Source organism: Chiloscyllium plagiosum, unplaced genomic scaffold (genome assembly GCF_037043375.1).
Source record: "Chiloscyllium plagiosum isolate Xiang-an unplaced genomic scaffold, Cpla_swu_hap1 HiC_scaffold_2, whole genome shotgun sequence".
NCBI classification, from domain to species: Eukaryota; Metazoa; Chordata; class Chondrichthyes; order Orectolobiformes; family Hemiscylliidae; genus Chiloscyllium; species Chiloscyllium plagiosum.
Genome location: NW_028270140.1, coordinates 88,749,019 through 88,756,745, shown reverse-complemented (window position 1 = coordinate 88,756,745; position 7,727 = coordinate 88,749,019).

Genomic DNA, 7,727 nt, shown 5'->3' with positions numbered 1-7,727 from the left:
ATTGGACAATCCTGATCTATCCAAAGCTTTGCCATAATCAGGAAAATTAGGTATTGCAGATTTCAAAGCCAACTCTAGATAGTGTACAAATTTATGAAGAGAAACAATTTTGAACTGTGATAGAAGGCCAATTCACAGCTTTCTGTCATAGAACTTGCTGATGGAGTTACCACATATCAACAGTTTATAATCAGTCATTGACAAAATAATGGAAGCCGGTTGGCCTGTAATGGGAACATGGATTAGACTTCCATGAATTTTGACATTCCAACGAGCAATGTTGGAGAGACAGCTGTGTAAATGAAGACAACTTGTCATCCTATTTCTCCCCCCTCTGTTGAAGCAAAGTGCTCAGTTACACAATATGGCTTTACCTCCTTCATCTTTATTCCGGCCCTGGAGGGAGAGAGAACAATCACCCATGTGCACAGGGACATAAGTTCACAGTCTTCTCTCAAACAACAGTTTCTCAATGAACTATATCGTCATTTTACAGGAGGAGCATCCACATAAGGCAACATACATATTAATTGGGTGACTGTTACAATCAGCGAGTGTCAATAATAAAGATTAAGCCATCTGATGTTACATATTGAATAACTGGCTTCACATAATGAATGCTTTTCACCTTGTTAAACTGACCTCCCATACTGAATACTACCTCATCGTGTTAAATGGCTCTACATAATGAATGCTTTTCCACCTTGTTAAGCCATTATCTTTGCTTCCAACACCCCATTGTTAACTGTAAGTTCTTGTCTGAACAGAGTCCTGCTCAGCTGAATCTCTTGTTTCACAAAACTCAGAACTTAACTCTTTCCCTGCCTGCTTATACCCTATACACATCAAACTGACCATAAAAGTAAGATGTTCTCCATTGTGCAGATGTGTATGTTAAAAGGCAAAGTTGAAGCCAATTTTGATATTCAGGAGAATAAGCTTCCTGAAACAGCAATTCCCAAAAATTGAGTAGTTTTCCATGTTCATGGTAAAGGATGGGTGAAGGTGACTTGAAAATATCGCTGAGGAAAGTTTGGAGATTGTAACCAGAAAGATTACATAAACAAAATATCTTCACGACTGGGACATGTTCAGGCCACATCTAGTTGATCATGCTGTTGCTGAAGTTAGATTGTAAAACAATGATTTGCACTGATTCCTAGTTGTCTAACAAACCTTGCTCAAGCATTGCATGAATCTCTAAACTAGCCCTTCAAGGATAGGATTTTAAAAAATGTGGAATGAAGCATCAATTGCTCAAGGTAAGATGTTCACCAAGGGAGGCAGAATTTGGACTTCAGCACAAGCAAGGCTGTGTGAATTGGAGAAATCTGGAATGAAATCAGAACAGAGATTGTCATCAATTTTTTTCAGAAATGCAGAATATTCCAATGTACTTGATGGATCAAAAGATCATTATGTGTGGAGTGATAAGACCAATGACGTGATGCTGATGTAGTTGCTGTTGATGATCCATATGATATTGCCATTCAAGAAGCAGAATGGAATGAACAGAATCTTATAGGGCTCTGAGCAACTCGAGCTATGAAACTTGTGGCAAAACCAGATGAGAATCCCAGCAAGCCCTATCTTGTTGCTTTAGGTGAGTGGTGTGGCAAGGGAACTTTCCTCATTCCTGAAGAAGGGCTTATGCCTGAAACGTCGATTCTCCTGTTCCCTGGATGCTGCCTGACCTGCTGCGCTTTTCCAGCAACACATTTTCAGCTCTGATCTCCAGCATCTGCAGACCTCACTTTCTCCCCTTGGTGAGTGGTGTGGCAAGTTTCTCACTGGGCAGTGGCAAGTTGCCAATTAAGGGAGTTGATAGCTTGTTAATCACCTAATTAACATTGTAACTCACTTCATTAATATTCAGCTCATCTTATTATAGTAGGGAGTTATCTTGACAAATTAAGGTCTGTAAGGGAACAGATTTGTGCACACATATTGGAGAGGCTTTAACACAGTGGGAGGTGGTGAGTTCAAAGCTTACTCTGCCGAGTTACAGAACAATTACAAGCTTTACTGTGTATAGATTACAGCATGCACGTTACAATTATAGTTCCCACACTTCAACTTACATTTGTTCCATATCATCTTTGCTTCATACAGTCTTTGTAGGTATTGTCTTTGCTTCACTCAAGGCCTTTGATAGTTATTAGTCTTGATAGTTTTGATGCTTTGTTTGTAAGTTCTAATTGTGCTTATTCCTGATTATATGGCTAAAGCTTTAACCTTTAACTAACATGACCCCTTCCGTTGGGGGGGGGGGGTGGTTTATTGCTTATTAATCGTCTTATTAACATGGCAGTTCATATCATTAATATTCAGCTTCCTATCTTACCAAACACACTAAACAAGCTAGGTATTCAGAATTCTCAATATTGAAATCAGGGTATCTGCTAATTTTAGTTTGTTGCTAGTTCTGAAGGACCTCAAAGTTAGACAATGGACACCAACACCTCACAGCACTCTCTGTGGGTACCAACCACACACACAGCTGGTACTTATAATAAATATGGGAGATATTGCAAGTGAGTGAGTAGACAGATCAGAGGGCATGCAGGCTTAGTGGCGTTGGGTGTTGGGTTGGTGAGAGTGAATAGGAAAATGTTGTAGGCACTAGTGAGAGTGATAGAATATGAGCCTTGGTGGGAGGTGGGCTCTATAGCAGGGTACCACATCCACATCAAATGTGCAGGACAGTTCTGGACTGACAGCACTTGTCCGGGTGAACAGTGGACTTTTAAAGATGTGAGGGATGCTGGTCATTTGGCAGGTATCTGGGAATGGTATATGGTAAGGTGGGGATAGAATTGGACATGAGGAATGCCATTGGAGCAGGGTAGGTAGTTAATGAGATGAATTTGGTAAGAACCCCTTCAAAAACACAATATAACACAAATTTAGCCAAAATTCAAAAGGATTTAGCCTTTGGTTTTAAAGATGAAAAGGACTTTTTTAAATGGATTTTAAAACTGTTTCAAAGTATGCATAGCTGCTAAGCAGCAATCCTTTCTGTGCTATGAAAAAAAAACTGAATTTGTATTGATAAATGCAATAAATATAGTGTACAGAAATTAATAGCTATCCTCATGGAGGTTATTATTTATTTACAAATCAATGTTCAATAAGAAAATAATTTCTTGGCTCCTTTTTTGCTACTTTTAGGATCAGAGTTGATGGGAACCATCTTTAAACTGGCGAATCTACAATATTGAGGTAATGGGAGAGGGTGGATTTAAAGTCTTCCAAACTGTTAGTCATGTAAAAATCAAACCCCTCCCCTCTAGCTAAAAAAAACTTGGAAGCCATGTTATACTTTATATACAATCTAGTTAAATTATGTTAGTAGAAGACAGGACACTAGGGAGAACTGCCCTGCTGTTCTTCAAAATACTTCGATGGAAATATTATATCCTCTTGAAAGGTTCAGTATCAATTTAATAGTCCCTCCATTAGTTGCTGCACTATAATTTCAGCCTAATGTTGTACATAAGAGTGAAGAGTAGTTAAATTCCACAACTTCTTTTTACACAGGAAGATTAAAAAATAAGCATATTATCCAGATGGTGAGAGATTGTACAACTCTGAGATGCAGAGTTTTCTGGATGTCCTCATATATGAATCACAAAGGGTTAACAGGTAGAGCAAGGAATTAGGCAAGTTAATAGAATATTAACAATTATTGCAAAGGAGGCTGAATACAAAGGTTTGGAGGTTGTGCTTTAATTATCCAGGGCACCTGGTAAGATTGTAATTGGAGTACTGAGTAAAGTATTGTTCATGATATTCAAGGAAGGATGTAATGCATTGGATGCAGTTCAGCAAAGGCTTACTGGACTAATAGATGGAATGATTGGGTTGTCTTATCAAGAAAGATTGATTAACCAAGCTGATATCTGCTGGTGTTTAGAAGAGTAAGAGGTGACTTGATTGACGTACATAAAATCTTGAAGTGTCTTGGCAGTGCAGATGTGGAGAAGATGTTTCCTCCTTGGGGTTAATCAAGATCTAGGTAAAATACAGAGGTCACCTATTTAAAATAGATTAGACTAATCTTTTATCTCAGATATTCATTAGTCTTTGAAAATCTCCCCTGAAAAGGTGGTGGAAACGGACTCTGAATATTTTTAAGACAGAGTTTAGTGGATTATTGTTAAGCAAGAGTTGAAGGGTTGTCACAGTAGATGGGAGATGGGTTTTGAGGTTACAATCAGCTTATCCATGACCTTATTGAATGCTGGAGCAGGCTAAAGGGGCCCAATGGCCCAATCCTTTCCCTGATTGAAATGTTTGTAATTTTTGAGTTGAGAAATGTAGGTTTCTGTTGATTGTTGAAATCTATGGAATTATTCTGGACTATCTGGGAATCAGTTTCCTGGATGCTGCTGTGAGCAACACTGGAGTAATATCAATGGGATGGTAACAACATTTTTTTTAATTGATAAAAGTATTGGAGGTAGAGAAAGAAGCAGGGCAGTTGGAAGTAATGAATTATGAAATGACAAATCTAGGAATATGTTCTGTCCTGGAAACACACCTTCTCATTAATTAGCACTATTGACCCAAAGACGTTCGCCAAGTTTAATTATCACTCTTCAGAGATGTTTCCAGAACCACTGAGTTTCTCCAGCATTTTCTGTGTTGCAACTGTCATTCCAGTTTGCACACACAAATTTGTTTGCACATAAAAGATCTGATACACGGAGGAGGCTTGTCATCCCAAGAGTTCAGCAAGTTGATGTGATCGTAAATGTGAAAAAGTGTTGCTTAGGTTGCTGCCTTAGGATGAGTTGGCTGATCTTAACCAGGATAGTGATTGCATTCACTCCAGTGAACGGCATCATCTAGATTAGGAACAGGGCAAGCAGCTAAAGTTCCTGTTTTTTATTAAAACTTACTGAGCCCTGAAAAAAGCATGAGTGTGTGTTCAGAAGGAATGTATTGAATCAACATTGATAGTCCCTCTGCTGAATAACACTGATTGTCTAGGCATCGACACAAAGAACTGGAATTTGTATTGAGCCTTTTGGCACCAATAGAACTGCAGCATGAGTCACTTTCAGAAATGAGTGAAAGGAAATTAGGAAAAAGGAATGTTAATGTTACAACTCTAATAAGTGCAAAATAAAAATACCATTTATAAAGGTGTTTAATTTAATTGTTGACAAGCCAGAGCAAAATTTCTGTTTCACACAAATGGGTTCCGACCAATTTGAACCTGCTTACTATTGAATGAATAAATAGGGACGCATGAACAAAATATTGTCAGTTATCCAGAATTATGTAGCTTTTCTTTTGCATGTAATGGCCATCAGGAATGTACAGTGAGTTATTAATAGTATATCAGTGAAACATCGCTGCAAATATTTACTTGAGTAAAAGTCGATCTCATGTAAATATCGACCCTCTATTTTTGGCCAAAAAATTTGGAATTTTCCACATTTCTTGTATAAATGTCAACCCTAGTTCTTCACAGATAATAGATCAACATTTGTGATTCAAGGTATTATCCCTGTATGTAAATTTTACAATGAGGAAATGAACATTTTGTGCTATTATGTGATTTTGATGTACAATTTACACCAATTTGGCATGAAAGTTTAAAACACATCAGGTCAGACTCAGGTGACAATGAACTTCATGGAATACAGTCAATTACCTAGTTGAGGTTTTAAAATTTCTTCAACATTTTGTGTAAAAATGCCTTCCAGAGAAAAAAATATATAGCAGCATTTAACTGAAAGTTATTGAAGTTGCAGAAAAGCAGCAAGAGAATTTTGTGTTTCGGAGAAACTTGTGAGAGACTGAAGAAATAATATTGAGCCAATTTCAGACAATATTAAAATGAAAGTATGCCAACAGAGGTAAACCTAACAAGTGACCGCAGTTGGAGAAAAAATGCTGAGTGGATTCTTGAAAATCGGCAAAATGGAAGATGTGTTAGTCATGAAGCCATTTAAATCCATGCACAAAACAAATCAAAGAAGGGTGGAATTTCGGATTTTAAGGCAAGTACTGGATTTTGCATAAGGTTCATGAGAAGGCATGACTTAGTACTTCGGCAGAGAACTAACAATGCACTAAAGCTGCTTGCTGAACTAGAAGATAAATTATTAGTTTCACCAGTTTGTAATCAGAAATTGGTAGAAGCATGGCTACAAGTTGTCATGCATTGGAAACATGGGTGAAATGTTTATTACTCTTGACATACTGGAGAATCAAACTGTGAACCAAAAAGAAGAAAAAATGGTATTGGTGAAAACCACTGGCCATGAAAAAAGTAGGTTTACTTCAGTCTAAGTTAAAACCGATGGTTATTGCCAAATAAGAAATTTCCAAAAGTAAGTGTCGTCCATATGCAACTACAAGACTGGATGGATGAAGGTGGATGTATAAAATGGATAAAGGAAATTTGGAAATTGACTTCGTGGACTATGCAAGGAAAAGAGTTTGCTTGTCTGGGAACAGTTTAGCTCACATCTCGTGAAGAATGTTGTTGATAACATCTGATCACATAAGACTGATGTAGCTGTAATCCCTGGCGCACTCAAGTGTTTTGCAACCAATAGATGTTTGTATTAATATGCCTTTTAAGGACGTAATGAGGATGAAGTGCAATAACAGGAAGCGTGGTGGAGAAAAACATACATAAAAGGAGATAGTATGCGGGCTCCATCACTACCACTGATCTGTGAATGGATCGTTGATTCATAAAACAAAATGAAAGCTGACACTATTTTCAAATCATTCAAGAAATATGGAATTTTGAATACATTGAACAGTACAGTTGACGATTATCTATAGGATGACAAAGATGAGGAAGACGCAGATGACATGCTACCTGTAACTACGGACAGCGAAGATGAAAAGAATCTATATGATGCTATCATTCATCCTGATGATTATGAAGCTTTATTCGGTGCTGAAGATGTTGAACAGTGTGATTTTGCAGGATTTTAATCAACTTCTGTATTTGACATGTTTAAATTAAGATGGACCATGTAATTGTGATTTAAAGCTGTATTATATTTCTACTTCACTTTTCTTACATATAAATAAAAGCTTACTAATTCATTTTTATTTCTTTTATCTTTATCTGGTACTTACCATAATTTGTTTTGTTTTCTTCTTTACTTGTTTAGAGATCAATTGGGCTTCAGCAATGGACCATATTTTGGACTGTAGCATAAATTTCAGCTGTTCAAAAGTAGTATCCATGTATTAGTCAACCCTGTAAATTTAACATTAAAAAAAAGTATTAAAAATTTGACTTTTACATGAATATATATGGTAGTTTGTAATCCCCAGAGACACACTACATTGCTTTCACTAGACAAAAGATTAAGTTTCACTTCATACTGAGCAATAAATGTTGGAGAAAGCGTCAAATTGAAATTTTTTTATACAGTTCTTTGTACACACCTTGAGCAAAATTTTGTATTCTTTCTTCAGAATTTTATTACATTTGTCAATCTAGAAAATAAAAATCCATAGTGTGTGGGGTTTGAGAGGCTGTGTAGTTGGGTGTCTGTGTGGTAATTTGGGGGTGTCAATTTAATAGTCACCCAGTTTTAGAGTAGATTTTCATTGTTAGCTTTTCCTAATTAATTATTAATGCCAGCAGAATCCTCCCAGTTCTCTGATGTAATTGGATACTTCTAGAGGGCCCCATGTGCAGGAAAATGTCCCATTGGAATCTTCAATCTACCAGGAAATATCCG